The following is a 27,071-nucleotide window of genomic DNA, read 5'->3' as shown; positions in this document are numbered from 1 at the left end:
GTGTTAAACAGCCTTAAGCATCTGACTTTAACTATAGAAGCTGAGAAATTCCATTACGGGTACCACTTCTTCATATACCTTTCAGATGCAGAAGGAGTCAGGATGCTGTTTGTATTTCAACAACCAGCCTTAAAAAGAGAGAAACATGACACAAGCAGAATATTGCAGTAAGTTTTGATTTTGGAACGAACAAACAACACGCTCCGCATGGATCAGAACAGGAAATGGATACAGAAACCGGAGGCTCTTCTTAAAACAGATTGATTTGGCTCGATTGTTTTGCATCTTCAGTCTCAGACATTATGAATGTAGAGTATTATGTATACACTTACACTTATTTATTAACAGTATGAGCCGCCCATGCTATACTGTGCATGATTTAGTTTTCAGTTCACACATATTACAACCCTACCAAAGCGCTTTAGACAATAGCATTTCTTTATAGTTAGAGTATACATGTGGATATTCCTGAAATTATGTATGTTTAGGGAATTATATTTTAGAACTAGGATGGAGGACTGAGAGAGAAAAAAAAAGCATAAAATAAAATTTGATGACAGGCTGCCCTTTAAGATGAAGTCTTTCCTTTCACTGCAGTGTTCATTCACTTCTATGGAGTGTGAGTAAACAGAAAGGAAATAGCTTTTGGCCTGATGAGCACTGGGAGGATGTTTCTGTACAAGAATACTTTGTATGCTGTGCATCCAGACAGTTTTCATTGCACTGGCTGGAAGAGATTGCCAGGCATTAATGTTATTAGTGAAAAACGCTGAAGCTGAAGAAGATAAATCCTCACCTAAATGTTATAGCTCAAGCAGTTAAGAAGTCCAGTGAAACTGTGATATAGTTTTAAAGTAAAGAGGGCATGAAAAACGAGTTTGTAAGCAGAAGCTGTCACTATATACAAATGGCTTTAGCAGTCCAGAATTATACCTGCTGCAAATGTGATTCTACAAATTGTGGAGTGTAGTGGCCCTGATCCAGCAATGATACGATTTTCTATCACCCATGCCCCACTGATGCAATGACTTACAGTCCTGACGTACAGAGGAAAAACTGAACAGCACCAGAGACTTTCTCAGAGACCTGCGAAGCACTGGGCTGTGTTAATGCCAGCTTCCTAGCCCCCTGCTTAATCCACCCTTGCCTTATGATTTTAGAAAAAAGCCTGTGTTTGTTTACACACAGACCAGAGCACCGCAAGTAAGGCAGGATGGAACGAAATGGCAAAAAAAGAGGGCTGTCTGCAGACTAAATTATTAAAGATCCCATTTACTGAAAAATAGCTTAAACAAAAGCAGTAGGACATTAAAGTCTTTTTTGCTGTTATTTAGTTTCATATGGACAGTCCTTTGTGTTTACAGTCAGTGAGTTGAGCTGTGTGAGTTCAGACAAATCTAGGCTGAGCTGTTTGTCCTTGTGGTATTTCAGATTTCACACCTCATGTTGTAAAACTTTCCAGGACCAGCTCTGTGCTTTGAAGTATACAGTCCACGGCAGTAAACGTTAACGAGTCATAAATATACTTGGCCAAAAAAAATGTTTTACAGATTATACTTGCCTTAGTCTGTGGTGATACCGTTCATTATTCTGCAATTTCTAGAACATGTAGGATGGCAGATAGCTCAAAATCATGCTGTTTTGATGAAGCAATCAGCCTTTATGGAAAAATTTTGTCTTAAAGGCTTAAAATAAACAAATAGATATTGAAACAAATTATTGTGGCTGTGTGTTTTCTTGACCCAAATAGTTAAAAGGTTTTTGCTACTGCTTAACTATGAATGAATTCCTGTTCAAATGAAATTGTCACAACAGCAAACAAACTCTGAAGGATATGACAGTTAAAAGCGTGACGTTTAAGAGCTAGTATTTTAATGAAGATAACGCTTGCCAGCTTATGTTAACAAGGGGCTAGCCTAATGAAAGCAGTGTGTAATTATTTGCCCTGGATGCCAGCTGTCAGCATATAGATACTGTGCATTCAATTATACTGAGCTGAAGATAAATGTGCAATACCTCTAATAGATATTTGCAGCTGTACAGCTGCGTTTACGTGTCTGTACGAATCTAGACTTTGTGAGTACAGGTCAAAATCACAGCCATACTGATTTCAGTCTGTCTGTCATGCGAGTCGCTCGCGTAACGTTGTCCGATTCCCGATGCGCTGGTGAGGGGTTTCAGTGTAGGCAAGGCCTGTACACTGAGCTCAGAATTAAAGGTCATCATGGGGCTCGAGTATTTTCTTTCTGGCTGTTTTCTCATAGCCTGTAGGAGCAGCGACATCCTCCTCGGCTCATTCCACCTGTGCATTCTTATTCCTTCTGTTTTTCATGTCATCCCACTTTTCCTCCTGAGCCCCCGGGTAACATTAAACACTCCGTTTCCTGTCTTAATTGGTGTGGCCTCCACACGCTTATTTAAGGTTTCACTCCTGTGATTAGAGTCTTTGCAGGCTGACTCTAGAGAGTTTTGTAGACTTGCTGGGAAATAGGCTGGCCCTCTGCATGGGTCCACTTGCAGAACTACGTATTAAGTGCAAAGTCTTTATAGAAAGAAACTGCTTAATTATGACGATAGTGAGTAATACCAGAAAAATGAAAAAATGCACGCACACGTATCTATACCAATACACATAGCGAGGTCGATATATGAAGGAGGAATTCTTCCAACAAAACAATACCAAGCACAAGAGATTTATTTTTTAACTACAAAGTAAAATATTCCAAAATTATCTAATTGATGGATGGGAAGCTTTAGCAAAGTGCTGAACATAAGGGAACCTGACATTAAATGTTTGGTACGCTGCCATGACATTTGCTGAATTTTATTTTTATGCTGAATTTAAACCATCGGTGCTGCTAAATTTGATTTTTAGAGGAATAATGCAAAATAATGGAAATATAGAAAAGAATGTAACTCTTGTGAATGTGGTCAGATACTACATTTTATACTTCTGAAAATGATAAAAAAAAGATTTATTTTGTTTTGCTTTCAAATTCCTCTATGTGCAAGGAGTGGAATGTTCTTTAAGAATTAGTGGGTTACTTTCAAGAACAATCCTTTAGCTTTCCTTCATTTTAAATCTAGGCTTTTCAGTATATTGACTTTCTTTCTTTCATCTTTTCTCTTTGTGGAAGGAGAAAATAAATACTACTGATTGATGTCAACATTTATATTAAACCTCAAGATGCTGATGTTCAGCAGGCTTGATCTACCCATTTTGTTAAGTCGCGGTAGTGGTAAATTATTACCGTCATTCAGTATTTGTCTTTGCAGATGTGTCTTAGGTAAGATGATAGGTACTTATTTTGGCTTTACCTGTATTAGGAGGATAACTTGTACTGGCTTTTGGTTTTCTCAGGTATGTCTCAAGTCTCTCGCAAGGTAGAAATAATTTGGGCAATAGACTATGCCACACTCTTAAAGAACCTGTTTGGTCACAGGAAAAGTCCTTGCAAGAATGAACACCGGGCAAGTCTTCATTGCAGGAATTCTGCATGGATTGCCTGGCAGTTTCCCTGGACGGTAACCTAGTCAAAAGGGCCAAACATGTTTACCATGGGCTGCCTAAGGTGTCTGATCAGTCCAGTTCATAAAGTCCATCTGGGGGTCCTGGGACATGACCCAGACTGGGTGAGGGTAATGCCTTTCTTATCTAAATGTGAATTATCATCATCACATCTCTTACATCCTTGAGTGTGAAGGACTGTGTGCAAGCCCCTGCGGTTTTTAGAGTTAGAAAATACAACCAGCGGCTAGATAAGAAATCCATGAGTGAATCTGAGAGGATGATTCTACGTCCCAGCTTTATCTTGGTATTTTCTGGACCTTACCTCACTCTCCCTTCCCAGAGTATTCAGTACTGGTGGAACCTCAAGGTATGGTTGTAGTTTAAAGACATACATTGAACAGTGTAGGGAACGGTGGCTGAGCTATGCAGTGCCTATTGATGATTTCTAATTAATTTCAAAAGAAGACCTGGTGAAGTAGTCTTATTAACGAGGTAAATAAATCAGTGACTCTTGCCGATCAGTTAAGCCCATCTGACCACTGATCCCTAGAACCTGATCAGAGTTTAGGGAGGTAGCATTACTAATTGGGCAGGGTTATGATCACAGTATTCATGCACTTTCTTTAGGGAACGTGATTCATCATAAAGACCAAAAAGGAACATTTCATGCTTGTGTCATGTCCACATTAGGGAAAAAAAAAGACAATGTAATGTTTTTGAACTCATACATGTTCACAGTCCTAGTGCAAATAAAATGGCTTGGTTTTAATATGAGACCTAGTGAAATAAAAAACAATGGAAAAATCTTGATCAGCTAGGATTTTTTAAAACTTCAGCTTGCCTTGCCTATACTGAAATTTTTACACACATTAGGTAGAAATTTGCCTACTTTGTGTGAAAGAGGCCAGGCTGTGAATCAGGTAAGATGACCTATGGCCTAAGGCTTTGAGCTGTAGTAGACTCAGTGGGCCTCAGAAGACAATTAGGAGGCTATCTTTCCTTTGGGGAAGTTTCTTCCCAAAGGACTTTAAGGGTTTGGCAAAACTTTTATGTTTAACTACATTAAAATTGCAGACCATGAGCAGAAAGATATGTCTGCTGTCTGTGCCTTCACTCCAGGATGCCCTCTGTCAATGCGGTTCTATGTTTTTCTTACGTGGACATCAGTTTCCCAAAGAATCAATACGCACTGTTGTCCTACTTTACTTTTGAAGAAACAAATGGAAAGCATAAATGCTGATGCTATTACACATCAGTCCAGCAACACTCAGGGGACCTCTGCTCACCTCTTCTTGAAAGGGGAGGTGGCCTCAGGGGGAAGGGTGCAACTCCCTTCCAACACACGGTCTACTCTCTGCAATACCTGGGGGTACACTGAGGCACTTTGTTCTCCCCATACCTCTTTCCAAACAGAGGAATCTGAGCTCTTTGCTCACTCTGTATTTAAAGAAGAGATTATCTAGGCTCAGCTGGGAAGACCAGATTTTGCCCTCCCCTTCCTTTCCTGCAACTCCCCCTCTTTCTCTGCTTCCTATCAATAGTGAACAGAGAACACAAGTTTTGCATCTTTGAGGGGGGCAGGATTCCATCCAAACTCCTCTGTGTTTGCACAGAGCGTGGTATAACGCCGCAACAGAAGTCATTGGAGTGATCATGTACTCAATTCTAGAAACTCAGCAAAAGATGGAGACTTTCTCCATGGGGAATAGACTTCTCAAGATATGACTGAATCCTAAAACAGTACATCCTTAATCCAAGTGAACCTTGGCTAAAATAGCTAACATGGATTAAACCGTCAGTGAATTGGTCTTTAATTCAGATTAGTGGCTCAAATTCTGCTACATTCAGCTGCTCATTCGACTGCTTTGCATTATTCCAGCAGCACAAAGCAGCAAGTGAATATGTCCCAACACATTTCTTGTGAAATCACGGATTTGTTTAATAATTGCTCAGCCAGCTTGATTTGCCCCTTTTACAAGTCACCTCAGTGAGACAGCAGCAAGCTGGAAAGGTTTGCAGTTTGGCAGCTCTAAGAAGATTTTTGCCTAAGGGGGCATCATGTGTTACAGAAGTCATGAGAAAAACCAAACCTTTGAATGTTTTCTTCAGTTTGATTGCAATTTCAATAGTGCTTACTGCAAAACATGCAAACCTGATATTTCTCCAATTTTCTATGGGACTTGCTTTCTCATTCCTTCTCACTGTTTTACCTCACAGTTTAAGTCTATCAATTCCCTCTTTCAGGTTGTGAAAAACCTCTCTAGAATAAGCACCCCATGGAGCCAATTATTTGCATGATTTGAAATGAGGAATTTGTCAAACGTAACCCTTTTTTCTCATCCTTTAACAGACGAGCTCCCACAAATATGTTTGCTGCTTAAAATTGCCTGTCAATGTAAGAAAAGTTTTGTTAACAAGAACTACTGGAAAGAACCTTGTAATTTCTTAGCATAACAACCTTGCGGGATGTCGAGGTTGTGTGCCGTATGTACTTTGAGTTCTGGTACGAGTTCTGGTACAATTCTGTCTTATTCCTGAGTCAAGCATTTCCCAGGACTTGCTCTCACATAGCAAAACATAGCGCAGTGCTATAAAAAGTGGTGGATGCAATAAAAATGACAATGCATAAAGGCGGCTTAGAGTAATATGGAACTAATTTATTGAACATAAATAAAATTTACCATACCATACATTTTATAATTCAGCAGTTCTAGAAACTGCATATACAGCAGTAAAAATAAGAACGTGGACACCTTACTGAAATCAGAGCAAATTTGTCAATGGCTTCAGTGGGAAGGTGCTGAGGCCTTGGATTGTTTTTTAAAGACCATTGATAAACAGAAAAGCACATTCCAAAATGTGATGATTGCAAGTACTTGGCAAACTGAGTACGTAATTTGCTGAGCATGGAGTTTGGAATATACCAATTGTGTTCACAGAATGGGAAGCTGAGCTTTAGTCCAGATAAAATTGATACCTTTACAGGGAAAGTGTTTAAGATACCTTTTTGTCTTCTATTTAAGACTAGTCCACGTATTGTTTGTACACTGACTTAATTTTATGACAGTTTATGACATATGATAAGCTGGTGGGACCGCTTTTGTTTTAATTAAGAATGTAGGCAAATTTGAATGATTTACAGTGATTTAAGTGAACCAGGTTCTATAGTGCAGTCATTAAATCTGCTAAAAAAACCCAGTATATAAACAAACTATAGGATGCTGTTTGGTCAATTGTCAGAATAGAGGGTAAGTTCCTCTATTATTATTGGCAAGACATGAGCTGCATAGTGTAATCTCTCAAGATAAAGTAAATACATTCTTTTGCAATTAGGCTTAAAACCAAATCCTAATTATAAAGGATTTGTAGTATTAATTTGCCATAGAATCGTAAATACAGCAGGAAGAATTTACCCTATGAAGAGAAATACTCAATGAAGTCTAAGACATTTTACATAGAAGTTTATGGACTGAAAAAAGGTAGATCTTGCCAGTGCAAAAGATGCACTTGTCCAATAATGGGTGATTCTTATTGAATCTTTAAATTACAGGACAGGAGATTTGGGTCTTAAATCTCCCTTGCATGAACTAGTCTTCTCAGCTTTAAAAAATACAGGATATGGAAAGGATGGGAGAGGGGGCTGACTGCATCTCAAGAGAATGATGTGCAATTCTTGGAACCTCCAGGGATGATGCATGCATTTCTGGGAAATATTTCCTTATAAGAGCAAGGAACAGGTTTGACTTCAGTGTAAGCTACAGGCTGTCAGCCATGAATCTAAAGTTCCCTATTTGTTGTTTCACTTCAGGCATTTGCCGGCCCTACAAACGATATTAATTTTGTGCTTATCTTTGTTAAATTTATTAAAAATGAAATGCACCTAGTTACTCAGCTGTCAAAATGGGGATTTGCATGAATAAAACATAAGTTATGTTTATCCTGGTATTTGGCTTCTCCTCTGAAATTGAGAATTAGTATAATGAAGGATAGACACTGTTCTTTATCAGAGCCAAACCAAATCAGGTCAGAAGTATATGGAGTTGCAATTACACATTTCAGTAGTTGGCTTCAAATTTCAGGTGATGGTCTAGAAGTAGTCAAATAATGAAGGACAAGGTCCTTATTGGGTGACGTTCCTGGCATGTTTTAAGACATTGCCCGTATAGAGAGGGTCTGTATTTGAAATGTTTTACTTCTGCTCTGGAAGGAGAGTGGTGTTTAAGCAAAGGCTACCCTCCTTCAGCCAACAGCTAGAGAGGAATGATTGTAGCAGCTAGAAAAAAATAACCTTGTGGCTTTTTGGATAGTCCCATCTTTCTTGATTATAGGGTTTCTTGAAGTCAGTTTGAACTCTGCAGGTTGCAACAGTATTCCAGGCGTGTTCTATTACATCTAACTATTTTAATAATTCTTTCTATTACCAGGTATTTTAGGGCAGTAGCAGACTATATACTGTGAGGAACCGTCACCACAATCTCTTCAATAAAGTTTCATAGGAAGAATTTCCTTTGTGCACAGCTTGGCTGGAGCAAAGCAGAATCTATAAAAAGTTTTTATGTTGACTCTGTAAGGTTACATGTAATGGAGTTACCTTCTCTATAATAAAATACCTGCTTGCTCATATACCTTTGTGTGAATGCCAAAAGCAGTTTCCCATTGTATCGAATACAGAACATGTGTAGTCTGCTTAAATCGGATAAAATTTTATTTTCTTTAAATGCCGATGTATTATTTAAGCTTCATTGCTTTGCACTTCTTAAAGTAATTGTTTTTCCTCTTTATTTTTCTTATATTTCCTTTCTTTTTTAGGAGAAAACTCCCTAAAAGAAAGATCAAATAAAATGGAAATTATGATGAAATGAGCATAACCTTTAAAATATTTAAGCCAGGAAAATCCATGCTCACATCAAAGAACTGAAAATAATATACAATTTAAGTTTCTTGGTTCCCATACAATGAATCACTTGGCTTAATTATAGGTGTGTTAAAGTAGATAAATAACCTTGCTATGTGATGTTTTCCTGATCAGGAGCAATGCACATTTCCCTGTATCTATCTAAACCACATGTGCACAAAATATGTATTGTGTGTATAAAATGCATATGCAGTATGCTGTGTATACACATATATACACAAATACGCTACGTTAATCTTAATAAGCAGAAGGTGCAACAGCCATAGATGGGCAAAGGGTCAAGCTAGATGGCAAAGCAGAAGGCTAGGGGCAAGATAGTTATGGCATGTATAGTTTATTCTAGGCAAGGCCTAAAACTCATGAAGTATTCTATTTTTATAAAAAACCATGCATTTGCTGCATTTTTGGGGGAGGATGTGTTTCAAGACACACACATGGTGAATGCAGAAACAGCAAAGACACAAGCATTTGCACAGAGCTTTGAAGTGGCTTTCAGACCTGACTGAGGATCTGTTAACTGTGCACTGTAAAATGACAGTTTCATGAAAAGCATAGGTGTTGAAACAGACATTTCTGAGGAATTTAAGATGAAAAATATGGTGTGAGGCATGCTATAGGATTGCACTGGCTGTTCAATCAGATTGGTGTAGAAATGCCAGGAGTCAGCCAGTTGTGTGTCAGTGGCTGCGTGAGCCAGCCAAATGGCGTCTGGTCCTAATTTTCTGTGGCTTTCCATGGGTGGGTGAAGAGTCTTACTCTATTTCCCTAATGCATTTTTCCAGTCATAGTTGCTGCTGTTGTTTTCCTTTCAAAGTGGCCCGTACCTATCAAAACTTGACACAACCAATGAAAATGAAACTTCCTACCTCCCTGTTAACATTATAAAGTCATGCAGTATTATCGAGCCTTTTCCTTATTATTTCAGGGGAATATTTAATAGATTTTGGGCCTGCTTCCGGTTTCAGTGGCACTCGTGCTGACCAAACACAGCTAGAACCTGGAGACAGAAAATTACTCTCAGGTGAAATGCTAACATTAAAAAATGTACATATCAGACAGGAAACAACTCTAGTGGCAATGCAGACAGACTGTGAAATACACATTCAAGTCTCTTTCTGTCCGTCTTCCATTTCACTTCTGGCATTGCCAGCAGTGAGATGGGCAGCAGGAATTGTCCCCTCCACACTCGCCAGTTAAACCCAATAGAGACTGCAAGTCAGGGTCATCAGTCTTCTGACTGATGGGTAATGAGCTCTCCCCACGCTTAATTGTATAAACAAAGTGCTTTCGTTTATTATATAAACAGAAGTTCTTACAATTACCAGCTAACTGTAAGAAAATCCTCCTACAGGGTAAGCAGTACCTTTTAAGCTCTAGGAGATTTAAATTCAAGTTCCTTGTTTCACTCAGGTATGTTCCCATGAAATGCTTTTGTTCTAACAAAATGAATTGTTCCACTGAGACATTTCTGACTAACTCCAGTCATAATCCATTCAATACAACTAAACTTCTCTATAAAGAGAAATAATTTTGCAGAAAGTGTTCCTGAATCTGTAATGTTTCAGAGGAGCTAGATTTATACAATATTTCTTTAATTTCCAGAAAAAACACATTCATATTGGATTATGATATACATCCAGAATTTTGATAATTACAAAACTGTGGGGACACTTTCATATCACACTTAGCTTGAGCTATTGAGTCCTACAGTGTCTTCACAATTTTGTTCCTCTTTTCCTCTCCTTTACCCCCAAAAGCAGACAAGTTCTGCACCAGGAAGGACTCTTAAGGTGTCCAAGCCCAGCAAATTCCACATACATGAAGTGAGTGACGCAGACACTTTTGTAAGGCTTTGAAGTGATGACTTCCCAAGGTCCTGATGGAGGCTACCCAACCGCTGAGTTAACTGGCAGGTTAACGGTGCAGTGTAAAAAGCCTGCCGTTCATTTACTGAGTCAGTTGTGATGCACGGTTACACATTCTGCCTCTATTTCTCTTGCTGTCTTGCAGCCTATGGGGATAGGTGTGAACAATTAGCTAATATGAAGAGCACACTATGTCTAGACAGAGCTAACTGTTAGCAGATGATCACTGTTTATATTTGTCAGTGAGCTGAGTGACACGAGCAAGATAGATGTGCATCAGGAATAGATATCACTGGACTCCAAATTACTGTCTGTCTTGTGGTGTTTTTTTTCCTTCAATGTCAGAAGTATAGATCATGCTGAGTGCCAGCCTCATCATTTCTTCAGTGATGGAGAGGCGTGATGATAAAACCTTTGAAATATTTACCTTCTGCACAGGGTTTTCTCTTCTGGTCTTGCATTTTAAAAATAGAAATAATGGTATGTATTGCTTTTCACCCACTAGGGATTAAAGGATCAAGGCCTAAATATTGTACTGGCAGCACTATAAGAAACCAGAGCTAGACTTGAAGATAGGTGCTAGCCTGGGACTCAGGAATCAACAGACCAGTTCCTGGCTTTATCCCACATTTCGTGTTTGACCTTGGGCAGATCATTTTGCTTCACTTTGCCGTGCCTTGCTTTCTCATCTGTAAAGTGTGGATAAAGGTGCACCATGCAAGGACAACTATGTGAAAAGTATTACGTTGCTGCTATCAGAGGAAGGACTTGCAGATATTCCTATCAATGAATTTGCATGTGGATTTTTGTAGTACATTTTCTTTTACATAATGATTTTGTGGAAGGTAGACACAAGCAGAAGTGAAAGCGTGGGAGTAACTGTTTGTCATTTCATCTATCTTGCTGCAGGTGAGGCTTGAGACCTAGATGGTTTTGTGGTCCTACAAGTATAAAGCAATATTTTAGTAAACGTTCAAGAAATCATTTAACTGTAATGCTTAAGTTGTGCCAACTAATGGAAGCCATTAGGGCAACTATCGTCTAGAAGTAGAGTTTTAGGTATAAAGAAGAAATTTATGGTTCTGTCTGGTTTAAAATTAAATGGGAATGTTTTTAAAGAGGTTGCTATTATGAAACATTTTGGCTTTTCTTTCTCACTATAAACAGATGCTTATTCATATTATGCCAGATTTACTAGCTAAGGCTGCTCTTCATCAGCAATACATAAATCCCTCTTGACTGATTGGCAAGGCACAACAAATAAGCTGACATACAATGGGGGAGCTTGCTTACTGTCTTTGCAGTGACTTTATAGTCCTATTCCTGCAATATTCCTATTGACTTTGGTGGTCGAAACTATTTTTTTAAGATCTGTTCACAAGAAGAAGTTCTGAGGGATCGTACTTTGTCTGTGCTGAGAGTTGGATGCAAACTACATCATATACAATATAAGGCAAAACTCTCAAAGCCAAGAAGGGACTGAACACACCCTGTCTGTTTTGTGGTCAATATTTCCTTCAATAAATTACATGGAAGATACAAAAGAAGAAGGAAATGTTATGACTGCTAATATGACCCTGCATTGTCTGTGTAGGTTTTTGAGTAGCTGTCTGTCCAGCCCTCCAGGCTGTATCCTTGCCTGGGAGTGATCTGAAAAATGATGCAACAAAACAGTGCATTGTAAATCCCTAACAGATTGATAATGACTGAAAATTATCACCTCTCTAGGGATGATGTTGTTTAGTATACTGTCAGTTGTCTGTAAGGAATGGTGGCATTGGTAGGTGTGGTAATGTAAACCCAACACCATGGAGCCCTCAGGGACAGGCCTTGGAAATGGAATTGCAAAATCCCCTTAGCCCCTGGGATGATCTTTTCACCTAAGAGCTGGCATGTTTCCATTCATTACTGGCACTTGTACTTTGGTGATAAAGAACATAGGTATGAAGTCTACCGCTGGCCCTCTTAAACAGAATGAAATCCAGTCACAGTTTTGGGCTGAAAAAATTAAGTTTGAACATTTACAGGTAGATGTCTACATCCTAAGTCATCACCCTTTGCTGCTTTTATGGCTGAGTATAGAAGAAAAGTCACTTTTAGGTCATGATCCACATGATTTAATTCACACCTCTGTGTTAGCATGAGACAAATATGAAACTAGAAATACTATGTTCTCTCCATTGACTGTGAAGGGAGCCAAAGGTGACTACTTAGGTGCAGATGGCAACACTGAAAACCCCCTCTAGATTACATTAATGTGACTCAAAATGTTTGAGTTATTCTGCAGAGTTTAGGAATTATGAGGGTTATGTCCCCTTTTAAGATCAATGCAGCTTTCAGATGTCTCCTCCAAAGGTCAATTAAAAGACTTATGTTTGAACAGGAGGACCTCTCTCCTGCTTGCTGTGCAAGGTGAGGAATTCCACTCTACATGCTCATTCTCTCTGTGAGAGCGTTAGAGGACCTGACACTAAAATCCCTTCTGTAGATCAGGCTGTTTGTTTGACAAATCTCTGCTTTGACTTAGGGGAACTGGTTTTTTTGAAAGTTGCCAATTTTGCACATTGCAGAGGGGTAGAAAGAGGTCAGCTACAGTTCAGTAGGAAATGAGTGGAACGCCACTGGATTCACTTTATGAAGGATCCCTTACAGACATTTAATCAGAATGAATTTCTCTTCAGTCTTGTCAAGGCTGATAAACTTCATGAGAAGACCAAGACATTTATCTCTGTTATTAAAAGCTTGAGATTTGGAGAGGACTAAATGAAGGGAGCCCTCATTATTTGTATTTATGCAGCATACACACTGAACTATTTTTAGCTTTCATGCTGTATTCTTAACACATTTGAAGTATAGAAGTGGAAACTGGGAATAATTTGTCTGTGAACTACATGCCTGTGGGGTGTAAGCTAAAATGCCTGCTTTGATCTAACAATGAAGTGAATTTCTGTCATGGACCACACACTTGAAACAAGGCAAGCAGTGGAAAGATAGAGGGAAGGGTTCAAGCATTAATGCTAAAGTCCATGTACAGTGCGTCTTTTCCTCTCCACTCTGCCCTAAGATTAAAAGGCAGTTGCTGGGGTATTTAGAAGAGTTCTGTGTTGCTTTGGAGCACAGCAAGACTGAGCTTAGGACCAATGCACGTTAGTGGAAAAGAAAATTATTCCTTATTGCTTTGCTGGCATCTGTGTTTTGAGAATTTTGTTGTCTTTCTCTAAGTGCTCTTTGTTCAGAGGTGGGAGAAATCAGTTCATTAGGTGACCTCTTTAAGTGGGTTGCTTTCCATTTTTCCTAGCTGACAGTGTAATGGATTTCAGGACTTTCAGTCAATACAGGATGTATATTTATGCAGCTTCTTTGTTGTTGTCATCTTTTTTTTTTTTTTAATATGCTGACCTTATTTGTCACAGACCAAAAGTGTAGGTCTGTGGTTATACAGTGTGCGCATATTCTGTAAATATGTTTGCATTAAGATATACAGAACTGAATTCAACCCTGATAATACTATCACTGATTTTGCTGAGGTTATATGGGCTGGGTTTGCCTCTGTGTGAAAGTCAGCTGATGGTTTTCATCATGAGGAAGAGTCTGCATAAATGTGTGTCGCTTATTTGGGATATCCTGCCTTTCTCCTCTAGAAGAGATGAAAACGTTGTCCCAATAGTGATTTCATCATGCTGCTTCCCACTAGATACAAGCATTGACTGTCTTGCTACATGAAATATTGGGTGTTTTTTCATAATAAATGAAGCATAAATAAAACAGAGCATCCTTATGCTAGAAGGCAAACGGAGGAGGATATTAAAAGTGCTCTAACTGTGATCAGTGAAATTCTTAGCTGTCCCAAAGTGACTTAGGCTCACTAGTCTGATTTATTTTTTACAGTAGTTATGTTCCTGAACCACTTAGTTCTTTTGGAAATCAACCTACTCCCAAATGCAAGTACATGGAAATAAGAACTCTGCCTGACTCACTGCAGTAAATTAAAATCAGATGTCTGAAGACAGCCTCTAGCTGTCTGCCCTGCCTGTCTTCTGGATGGTGTTGCCCACAAGTTAGGGATCTCCTATAAACAAGTGTTTGAATTACCACAGTGATTTGTGCAACACACTAAGATAAACTGAGATCAGAGCTGGTTTACCTTACATGACCAGCTGAAAACAGGAGCTGAGTTGTGAGCAGTTTAGATGATGCTGTCCTGAGGCTAGCGATGTCCTCCACAGGGGTGGGGTGGGCAGCTCAGGGAGTGAACAGCTCAGCCATCCAACTTTAAAATGCCACCGCAAGTCTGTCAGAAGCTCTAGTTGAAAAAGAATAGCCTTAGACATCCAATAATTACCATTCATAGGGGAAGTCACCATCTTAGCAGAAGGCTTGATCCTGGTCTCTTGCTCCCTTGCTGACAACAATAGAAGGAATAGTGCCCAAATAAGGATACCATGGTTGTGGCTGAGGAAGAAGACATAGAAAAAAGTGTCAGATAATTTTAGAAGGGCAGAAGACTTTCTTTGTTGACAGCTTGTTGTTCAGCTTTTGAACCTGAGTGCCGTGTAAAGCAAAAGTCTCACATAAACTAAAAGAACCAGCAGAGACAATATCAAGTACTGACTCTCCCACCTTGACAAAGTGATTTGTATTAGGAGGACATTAAAATTACCTCCAGCTCCCCAAACTCTCATTCTAGTCCCTTCCCAATAAAAGTGGTCCTGAAAACCTCTGTGGCCAGTTAGTAAGTCTGTCCAGGACGATGGAGCCATAGGAAAGACAAGGCCAGCAGTATGTCCATTTCGAAAGCTGCCTTATGGAGGCATAGACTGGCACCAAATGCCACAGCTCTGGGAGCACCAGCTTGTGCCTATGTGAACTGACATGAAATCTAGGCCTGACCCTGACAGCAGGTGTGGAAGTGTGTAGGTAAGATAATAGCCCACTCTTCCCACCCTGATACTGACCCGTGTCCTCTGCCAAACACAGAGAGTGGGTGCACTGACTCCAGAAAAAGGGTTTCCACAAGAGTAAAGAAGAAGAAAGGAAATCTCCAAAATTAATCTGTTTTGCTGGTTCCTTTGGGTTGAGGGAAGGAACAGTGGAAAGAAGGAGAGGAGAGAAGGAGACGAGAGAGAGAGAGAGAGAGAGGAAGGAAGGAAGGAAGGAAGGAAGGAAGGAAGGAAGGAGAAAGAAAAAGAAAGGAGAGACAAAGAGAAAGAGAAAGAAAGAGAGAAAGAGAGAAAGAAAGAGAAATAAAGACAAAAAATTCTCCAACCCTCCAAAGATTTTCATTAAACATGAATAATGAAGAAAATTTTATCAAACAGTGATCTGCTTTGGTTCTGGTAGACATATGCCTTCAACCATTTGTTCTTTGGCTTTCAAGTACCATCCTTGTAGAGAAAAAAAGTGAAGGAGAGGACTTTATGATGTGAGTCTCAAGGCCTGAAAACATCAGTATTTATAGGAGTCTGGGGAAAACCTTGTAAAAATATTTTCATTTGTATTTCAGAAGATTTCAAAATCATCCTTAGTATGAGTTTTTAAACTGTCAATGGTCACTTCAAATCATCTTTGTATTGTATTTTGCAAAACTGACTATTGATAGAGAAAACTGAAACTTTACAAGATTGAGTAGGGACAACTCAAGTCCAAATTCTAGGCAAGGAAAATGTGGATTTAATAGGGAACTAAAATGGCTGGAGTGTTCCTTTCTTTCTCTCAGTAGCACAGTTCAATGTATACGTGTGTTCCCATACAGCGGGTCAGTGCGTGGCTCACCAGCCTCCCCATACTTTCCATCCACACAGTCACTGCAGCTCCATACTGCTGTCAGCTCTTTAAAGCCAGTGAGGACATTGCGAAAAGTGATTTGAGTACTGGTTCGTGGACTGCATTCACTCAAGCCCTGGGCTGTTGCTGGTTTGGAGGCCACTAAAGGCAAGTACAAATGAGGTGGTTTGTCCCTTCAGTTCTTTCCAAACTGGGACACATTGACATATTTTTCTAGATATCTATTTAGACTTTTTTCTTAAACTATTTTTCTCCCTGCAAAGGTATGAAATTGCCAGAAAGTTGGCATTAGCAAAATCCATGGTTTTAATTTTCTCAGTTCATGATGACTTTTGATTAGAAATCAGCTAAAGCTAGTAAGTTAATTTTTAACAAGTGTTTGTTTTGATATTTTTAGAAAATACCAATTTTTGAAGTTTGTTTTGACTTTTTGGTTCCAATTCAGAATTTATTTTTGGAAATCTTACAAACTTTCGCAGAAAAAAAAGTTTCCTCAGCAAACCTACCTAAGAATGTTAGCTGCATAAGAAGATGAAGTGAAAGGAGATAGAAAATTCTTTACCTTTTATGACTGATAACACAAATGTGCTACATGAATAAATGCAATAGCTGTGTTATACCCCCCTCTGAGTGCCGAAGCTGCTAATTTGTCTGTATCTGTAGTATGTTGTTAGAACTTAATTACTATTGAAGATTTATTTTCTAGGGAAGTGGTTGTATAAGCTCCTATAAGCTATATATAAACACCAAAAGGGCACAAAGACTGGATTAGGGTTATGGAAACTGGAAGCTAAAAACAAAGAGAAAATACAGTTTTAATGATAAAACTGTTTTCCGTTTTAATGAAGTTCTGTAATGGTACTGAGAGAAAGTTGCTCTGACCCTGTTCTTTTAGCTTTGTTCTATAGTAAGGTGACTTTTGAAACATCTTTAGCCTTTGAGGCAACAGTAGGTATCACTTTTGACACTTAACTCAATATTCGGGCTAAACACCTAAAATAAGGGTCAGCCAAAAATCACAGAAAAGTCAAAAGTCAGGAACACTTTTTTGGCTTCCTCAGTCAGCCTAGAGTCCAGAATCAGTTCAACCTCTACAGCCAATCTTAGAATTAACTTCTGGATCTGAAAGCCTCTGTAAGACTGAAATGAAACACGAGGTTTAAAATAAAAAGGTGGAAACATGGTGCTTCTATTGCTCTTTGTTGACATGATTTTCATATAATTAAAGCTGCAGGTGTACTTTTGATTATGCAGGTATTCTGGTGTGTGGTTCTGTGTAAATAATATGTTTGCAGTGCTTGCTGGCAGATTGTTCATTATGAGCTCATTTATTTGAGTTCCCCTGAGCAAATAGGAAAACATAAGCCAAATTCTGGGCTAGTTTTCCTTGTCTTGTGGTAAAACCTGCACACAAGGACAGAGGAGATGTTTTACTGTGGAGGGCACAATTCCCCTGCTTTCCCTTCAATATGTCAGAGAATTCAATATCTCCAGCTAAGCAATACTTGAGAACTATTAAAGGAGCCATGGAGATGCCCCTCTTAAGTTCTCTATTTCCTGAAACCTAAGAAAGTGGCTCCATTAGAACTACACAGCTAGCTTTCCCCTATACAATGAGTCTGGTCTTTTATGTTATGTAAATCCTGAACAATGGCAAAGTCTGTGGGTTTGATCTGAGACGGAAGCTGACCCCTTCAGTGTCCTTCCACTTGATCAAAGATACTTTAATACTTCAGATGGAAGAGGGGAAAAAACAGGAGAAAGTTTTAGAAGTATGGTGCCTGGTTAATCAGACTTATTTACATGTTCCTGCAAAGCTTGTACCTTGTGCTGTAGCCGTGACTTAATTTCAGCCTCTAGCTGTACATGTGTTTGAAGGCTTCATCGTGTGTTGTGTACCACGGCATGCTCTTTTGCGCAATATCCAACACGTCAGTCAGTCCTTTGGATCCTCTGACCTTTAATAAGCTAAATTGTAGCAGCTCATAATTTCAGTGGTCTGGATTCAGGCGTTGAAGCCATGGCCTAAAATCTGAAGGCTCCATACATCTGTATTTAACTTCAGCAGAAGTATATTTTTGCCCTCTGCATCCTTCCCTTCTCTCTCCTGTCCCAAAAAGGCATACGTAAATTGATGTGAGAAACAATAGCAACTCTGTTATCTAGATTCAGGTATTTTGACTTCTGATTCTGTTAGCCTACCTGAGAAGAGACCCCTTTTAATGTAATTTTTAAAATCCAATTTTAAAGTAACCCACAATTCTGCTTCTGAGACACCACTAAGAGAAGACCGAATTAAAGAGCTGCATATCAAGACCATGAGTGGAAATCATCTTTTGGAAGGCACTGATGAAATTCCTTCTCCATTGTCATTAGATACTTGCTTTCTGACAACCAGTTAATCATGGAAATAATCTTTTAAATGTGCGTTAAACCATAGCTATGCCTTATCATCCCATTAAACGTCATCAGGTCATTCTTCGTGAAGATAAACAGCTTAAGGAGCATTTTCCCTTTGATCATGTTATCCCCTGATGCTTTTGAAAGCAGGGTGAATGCATCCTCCAGATTTCATCAGTCCAAATCTTCAGTGAGCTTCTGCATTGTGTTTGCAGTTTCCTCAGGTGACTGGGGTGCGCAGCTCTTCACCATCGCAGACTGAAACGTGTGTATGAATTTTAATGTATGACAGCCTGTACTATAATGAGTCTAAACATTGATCATTCATCTCCTTTGTGGAGGGGATACTGGAGTACGTGAGTGAGGAAGGGGGTCCCATTATGGTGATAGGCATATGGCTAAGTTTTTAGGAATTACTTCAGCCACTGTTTACAGCATAAATAAAACTGGCATTTTCCTCAGGAGTGTGTTTAGTCTGAAGCAAGTTAGACCTCCAGTGTCTGAGGAGCTAGCCTGCCTTCTAGCTCAGTAGGGTGATCTGCAGTGACCATGTGTAGACTTACTCTCTTCAAAGCAAGGGGTTTTAGTCCTTCTCAGTCAGTCCCTGGGGCACCTGCTTCTCTTTCCAGTGACTATAAGGGGCCAATGTACCAAGACTGAGGCACACTCAAACCCCTTACTGGGCCAGTTGCCTACTGCTTAGGTATCATGGTGTAAAAGTTAGGCTGGGGAAAACAGTGACTCACCCTCTTTTCCATTATTCTGGGTTCCTCATCTTCTTGGGTAGTGAGAGTTCAGGGAATGCTGTGTCTTGTAAATTGAAGGATTCATCTTAAGGCTTGGTCTCTGAGACACATCCTGTCTCAGGGTCTGAACTGGGAGAAGGGCTCAGTGAGCGCAACTGTCTGTGAGATGAATATGCAAAGCTGGGGGGTTGTTTGCCAACCACTTTTGCATCAAGAAGCATACCCCTGCTCTGTGCTGTGAAGAGAAATGGGGAAAATTAGGTCTTTTGACTCTGTAGAAACAGATGTCAAGGTTAACCCCACTGGCTACCTCAGTGTGAGGAATGTAAGCATGCATTCTTTATCGATAAGGTACAGAATAGTATGTGGACCTGCTTTAAGTCTGTGAGGAAGAACACAAAACAGAGCCAAGATGATGACAGAAGTTATTGCAGCTTTGATAGCCCCACTTAAGAGTGTGCCGTGTAAATGCAGGCACTTTCATACACTGATGTTGAAAGGATGTTACTGCTGGCCACGGCAGAAAGCCTGTCTGTGCTCCTGCCATACATTTCTATGGAATAATCCTTGCAGGGCACTGTGATGCAGACTGAGCATGCCATCAGAGGCAAAGCTCCAACTGACAGGCAAAGTCCAATCTGCCACACAGGCACCAGTTGCATATTGTTCAGTGATGGATGTCTAGCAGCTTGGTGGATAGGTACGTCAGTGTGTCAAGGGGAGGTAATTACTGTATTTTAGAGGTTTCAGAACTGAAAGTACAGCTGCCCACCTGCTTTGCTTTGCGGTTATTTTATTGATGTGTATACATGAGATCAAAGGTCTAATGCTTGCATCTTTTTACATTATGTTTATTATTTTATAGCCCTACTTGGCAGATTGTAAGAGTAGATGGCAGTAAGGTAATTTCCCTCTCTGCTTCAGCAGGGGTTTTGAAAAAAGAGAATTTTCCTCAGTGTATTCCAAAGCATTAAATGACAGCATGGCATAATGAAAGCTGGAACTGGATCTTTAGGAATGCTTAATTAACACTGTGTGGGACAAACTAGCCTTTTTCATTAGCTAACAGTTTTTCATTGCTGTTCATTCAAACTTTTTAAGCACTGGATTAAAAGGTGCTTGTTTGAATAATTTGAGTGGCAAAATGTCAACTGTGGTGTCAACTAAGGTGCATTAGGAGAAGCATGGGTTAGGGCTAGCTGGGGCAGTAAAGTCTAACCATATGAGCCAGTACTTGTCTGAGTTCATCTGGCTACATTCTTTGGAGAACGCATGTGATGCTGTGCGTTATCTCGTAGCATTGTATCTTGCAGGAAGATGACACTCTGCCTTCCAAAGAACAGCCGTTTCCCCCTTCGTTCCTGCAGCAGGAAGCATTGCCTTTTATGTCTGTCTATTTAATACCTTTGTATGACGACATGATTAGAAAGGTGCAGGTTCCTTACTGGTCAGCGTAGAAAAAAAATCACTCTGCTTATATATTCCTGTTTTCCTCTCAAAGCTTTTTCAACCAATATAAATGGAGGTTGCTGCTTAAATGATGGCTTGTCTTCCTCTTCTTCTAGACTTGGCCATGCATTTCTACAAACATCCTTACAGCAATGCCAATGACCATGTGTCTGGGCCATGAACTGGGTCAAGGAACTGATCCCAGCAAGAATTAATCTGTTTTAAAAAAAAAAGGAAATGTTTTTGAAGCTGCAGCCTCAGGAGCTATGAATTGACACCTCTCACCTTATTGGATTCAGGAATGTGCAATTTCACAGTAAGGACAATTGCTTTTTCCCTTTCACTGCTAGGCATTTATTAAATTCCAGGTATGGAAAGTGATACTAGCAATAGTTTAACTAAAAAATATGTTGGGAGTGCTTCCAGCATAGGAGTGGAACCTCTTTATGTGAGATGAAATACGTTAGGGTCTGTGGCAGGAAGAAACTCATTTCAGCAGTAATGAATGGGAAGATGCAACAGGTAGAATCACTGTCTATAGCACTGTATCAACTTAGGAAAAATAATATTAACACTATTGCAAATCATGCTAAAGTTCCATCTGGTCCCATACCCTCACAGTTGCCTTTAATGAAATCTCAGATAAATAGTCTAGCAGTATAGAATTTTATATATATATATATATTATTTATTGCACACCATACCTCATTACGTTCTCCTATCTTCCTCCAATCCGTGTTTTGGGCTCCCTGAGCAGTAAATGGCATTGTATCTTCAAGTTTAATAAACTTTTCCATGAATAGCATCCAATGCTTGTCTTAGACTACTGACATCTAAACACCCTGTGGCAATGGGTTCTATAATGTAACCTTCTGATACATAAAAATAAGGGGGTTTTGCTTGTTCAAACCTGCTGCCCAATTTCATTGGATTTCTCCTAGTTCTTGTTTTATGAAAAATTGTGAGTAATCATTCTGAATTAATTTTCTCTAGACTATTCATATTTTTATGAAGCTCTCACAGTTCTCCCCTGTCCTGGTTTCAGCTGGGATAGAGTTAATTTTCTTCCTAGTAGCTGGTACAGTGCTGTGTTTTGGATTTAGGATGAGAATAATGTTGATAACACACTGATGTTTTAGTTGTTGCTAAGGGGTGCTTACCCTAGTCAAGGACTTTTCAGCTTCCCATGCTCTACCAACTGAGAAGGCTGGAGGTGCACAAGAAGCTGGGAGGGGGCACAGCCAGGACAGCTGACCCAAACTGGCCAAAGGGACATTCCATACCATGTGACGTCATGCTTAGTACATAAACTGGGGGAAAGCTGGTGGGGGGGGCAGCTGCTCAGGGACTGGCTGGGCATCGGTCGGTGGGTGGTGAGCAGTTGCATTGTGCATCACTTGCTTTGTATATTCTTCTTCTTATTATTATTATTATTATTACTATTTTATTTTATTTCAATTATTAAACTGTTCTTATCTCAACCCATGAGTTTTCTTACTTCTACTCTTCCAATTCTCTCCCCCATCCCACCGGGGGTGGGGGAGAGTGAGCGAGCGGCTGCGTCGTGCTCAGTTGCCGGCTGAGGTTAAACCACGACATCCCCTCAATCATTTCTTTGCAAAGCCGAAGACTTTCGGCCTGTGCAACTTCTCCTCAGACAGAAGTCACGTATCTGTATCTTGGTTTTGGTACTGACATTTTTTGTACTTACCCTAGGTTCAACAGAGTCTGATTGCTGTTCTGACTCCTGCTCAGCATCTAACAGATGGGGCCTTTCAGATTTCATACCCAAGCAGCAACAGCGAGCGTGGACCTGGGCACTGTGTCCAGGCAGTGTGCTTTTGTCCCCTGCCAGTCACTCTGCATTTACAAACACTGAATTTTGATTGCCATTTTGTTGCTCCATCACACAGTACAGTTTTCTGTCACAGCTGTGCAGTGGTGAGGTACAGTTACAAATACGCACAGCTTTATTTTTGAATACCATGGATAACATTATAATTAATGAGCTTTTCCACATCTGTTCTCACTATTTCCACGTAGTTTACGAACGACATGGACATACCTGAACACAGTTCCCAGCACAGTCCCTGTGTGCAATCCACGTCCCTGGCAGACTACATCTGCTATGAAAACCCTCACCATTTATTATCCCTACTTTCCTTTCTTAGCAAGTTATTATCTTTATCTTATGAAAACTTTTTTGTTTAAACCTGTGGTGAAGAAATCTGTCAAAGAGGAACCATTAAGGAACCTTTAACAAAGTTGCCCGGACCCTGAGGGCACCCCCAGGCCTGGCTGTCCCTGCCTGGCCCCCCAGGGCTCCCTGCCTCTGCCCAAGGGCCAGGACCCCATGTCAGCCCCCGGGGCTGTCACCCCCGGCTCTGGTGATGCTGCAGCCAGACTCTAGCTCCCCACAGCCCTGCCCGGCCGAGCCATGGGCCCTGCCAAGCCAGGCCTACCCATAGGCCCATGTCCCGGCCTGGCCTCGGCCTGTCCCTCTCCCCAGGGAGGTGCCCAATGCCTGGGGCTGGGGCTGCCCCAGTGTCCCTGGCTGCCCTGCTCCCGGCTGGGGGTGGGACGGGCCTTGGTTGCCAGGCCCTGCCCTGGGGGGAGGGCACCCGCTGGTGCGGGCCCCCGGGAGCCCCCAGCCCCACTGTGCCCTGACAACAGCACTTGTCACTTCACATATCTTTGCTCAGTGTAACTTCCTTTTACAAAGGCTGGAATGACTGCTCTTACTGTATTATTTAATTATCTACAAATGCTGTTCTTACTGTAATTGACCAATTTACCTGGTATGGAAATCAGTCGCATTTGTCAGTTTTTTTTCTCTAGAGCCTCCCACAAAGTCTTAAAACAAAACTCTTAAAACTCTTAAAACAAAACCTCTCAAGCTTGAGGACCAGGTTGAGTGACAAAGCTGTGCATCACAGTTAATAGCCAGGATATTCATAGCTGAGATTGTTTTAGGCTGGCTGGGACAATGTTATCAGTATTTTTTTTTTTCCTAAAGCTGTTGATATTTTAATTTTAAATGCTTCCTCAAACTTTCCTCTAACAGAAACCTTGCAAACATCTCTGTAGCAAATATTGATGCAAATCAATCATTTATCTTTTGTTATACGGCTTCTTAGAGTGCCCTTGTACTTCAGTCACCTCTGAGCTCTGAAGACTCCCTTGCTCCCTGTTTTGTGTTTTTGGGATAATACAGCTTTTATGTGACCAGAGAGCTCTTTCTCAGAATCTCTTTTGACAACTTATTATACATTTACCAGCCTTTTTACTTGTCTCAGTTTTCTGTTTCTTTCACAAACTTCTATCTTTGAAAGATGTCATGATGCTTTTAATAGTTTCTTGTACTCTCCCTTTTAATTATGCTAACTTTTCTTAAGGTTTTTACAGTCTTTTGATTGCAGTATACATTTCCTGTGAACATATAATTTTTATTTCATAAACTGTCTCCATGGCAACTGTAAGCATTTTTATCCCTTTAGCTGCTCCTTTTAATTTAACAAGCTTCCTAATTTTTAGTGATTCCTTTTTTTTCTGAAGTAAGCTACTAGAGTTACAGGGTTGGGAGTTCTGGTGTTTTGTTTTTTTTTGTTCTAGCAAGAATGCTGAATCTGAGCATACTGAATACAGTCATGCAGAGCAAAACAGAGCCTGGGCACCATTCACTACTAAAATAAGGGTATTTTCTTCTCTTGTGGCTTCACCGATTAGTTGCTTCAATAAACAGTTGGTTATAGTATCTAAAAATTTTATTTCTGCATCACACCCTGTTGTAACATTCGAAGTCTACCTCTGTTTTCTCCCATCCTGCTCAGTCACAGGCACAGCTCTAATATATATATTTCATTGTCAACATAGAACTTTAATATATAGGTGTAAAGGTATTCCTTGTTCTTGCCAATAACTTGGATTTATTTACTTTCATCTCTTAAAATATAGTACTCTGCACAACTGCATAGTACTTTATCATTTGTGTACAGTGTTATCCTTACTATCAATGTCTCACACATTGTCTTGCTTCCACTAAGTTTCTGAATGCCTATTACATCAAAACAGATGCTTGAATTGACTTATTTTTGCATTTGTTTAAAAACACTCCCCCAGCCTTTTTTCACCTGTTGCAAATAAGTTAACTCCTGCAAGGAGCTTGCTTGTGAATAGTGCTGTCTTGTGCACCTATTAGCTTTCCCTTCCTCTGTAGCTTAAAAACCACCCTGTAACCTTTCACATTTCTGAGGACAGCACTCTGGTTCCAGGTTGTTTTGCAGTCTTATTTTATTTGAACACTGGGAATCTGCATTACGGTGCCATCCCATCCTTGGGACTTACTCCTTGTCCACAGCTTAAGCACTGTTTAGGTGAAGAGCTTTGTGCAATGTATTAGCATGAGTTTCCAAGTCTTTTGGACGTGAAAGAATTGTTCAGAGAAGATAGACTGCACTTGATAGCCACCTCAGCTCCTGTAACAGCGCTAAGCCTCTCTCGGCCTGTTGATGACAGCTTCAGCCTAATTGCAGGCTGTGTTTTCTACGCGCTGCTATTGAACAGACGCTGGTTTCCAGCGGGACTGCAGTTGCCTGGCATGTCAAATAATTTCTTTACAACAGAGCTTATCATTGTGTCGCCTCTACAGCCCCACTGATCCTTCCCAAAAGTCCTTTTAGCACATGTGCAGACTTATTTCCATCCCCTGATGAGTAGTAATTGCTGGAGGTTGGGGGTAACTTGCTGTCCCCCCGGTCTGCCTAGCACACTCTGATAGGCATATCCGGCAGCTGGGTCATGGTATACGTAGCTGGGGGAGGGCAGTTCCTGGGTGTTTTATTTATTTGATATTCGTGGTGAGGCGTTAGAAATGGTTGAAGGAGAAGTGACAAGGTGTCACTGTCTTCACTGCCTCAGCTGTTTCTGGGGGCTTATGCAGCTGCACAGCTGGATGTCCAGGGGATGAAATGGAAGCTGTGCTCTTGGCTCTCTTCCAACTGCTCCAAATGCACTTGAGAAACTTCCATGTGATAGTTAATGTAGCACCTGCTCAACAAACAAAAACCAAGTTTCCCCTCCTCCGTTATACTGTACATCTGTTATTTTGCTGACATGGAAACTAGCGTAACAATTAGATTCATTACTTGCCCTCTAAGTTGATTCCAGCTAAGCTGAAAAGACCTTAGTCTGTTCGCTCGGTGATTGTTTAGGCTGCAGCACAAATTAAGAAATTCTGCCTCCAATGAGATTTGTTCTACATTGTAACTGCACTTGTATGTGTATGTTTATACTCGAGGTGAGACTGAGAGGCAACATTTTCTTCTGGCCAAATACGGACTCCAGCCCTCAGCAGAGGTGTGTTTGTATTTGGAGTTCTGGTTCCAGGTCTAATTAGAGATCAGAGAGAGCAAATACGCAAATGCCTGAAGAAGACAGCCACATCAGAAATGGCACTGATACACACATCTAACCACCTCACCTGTCCTCTGCCCTTTAAGCCTTCTCTGTTGGGACTTACTGGGACATTCCAAGTATCCCAGCAGTTTCAGACAGCTGCTATTAACAAAATAATCTGCCAGAGAAATGTTTCCTTTTTCTCCACAAACTTGGAATTTCTCCCTTCAGAAAATCACGCTAGTTCAAGGTCAGGACAGGGAACAATAATTCTTGAAGGAGTGACAAGATTAAAGTCCAACTCCTCTCCCACTCCTCAACTCCCCCACAGCTGTTATTTACTACTGCTGTGTGACTTTTAATAACCTACCCTTCAAAGACTTGCATTCTATAGGGTTACTCACATGCTAAAGACAAGTATATACCTAAAACTAAGTGGTTGATTACCAAAACCTATGTCTCTTTCCTACCTCACTTTGAGTCATTTCATATTTTTGTTATATGGTTTAGAACTCCTGCTATTCAGACAGCTCCTTAGCTTTCGAATTAATGAGGATAAGATAATACCCTGAAGCACAGATCTAAAATATGCTGCATTTGGGGAGGTTTTGATTCCTAATATAAGCACTGTGCTCTGTATGGTCCCCTAGAATGTATATTGCTCTGAAGCTGATATTTTGCAGCAACCAAGTGCAGGGTCTCCAATTCAACATGTTGAGAAAGATGCAGAGTGCAATTAGTTTGTTTTTATTTCCTTCTCTTGCATTACTTGATTTAGTTTGGTACAAAATGGCCATTTTATTCTGTGCCCTCATCATGAAATTATCACAAAAATACTTTCAAAGGGTAAACAAACCCATTACAAGGTCAACTTTTTTGAGATATCAAACCAAAAGAAATTTCCAGAGACTCTCACGTCTCTGGAAATAAATAGAATACCTGAAACTCAGTTACACCAAAATGAGAGCTCTTCACTAAGCATAAAACTTTTCTCTCTGGAAACTCCG

Source organism: Aptenodytes patagonicus, chromosome 3 (genome assembly GCF_965638725.1).
Source record: "Aptenodytes patagonicus chromosome 3, bAptPat1.pri.cur, whole genome shotgun sequence".
Taxonomy (NCBI): Eukaryota; Metazoa; Chordata; class Aves; order Sphenisciformes; family Spheniscidae; genus Aptenodytes; species Aptenodytes patagonicus.
The sequence above is the reverse complement of the archived record's forward strand: the minus strand, read 5'-3'. Positions refer to the sequence as shown.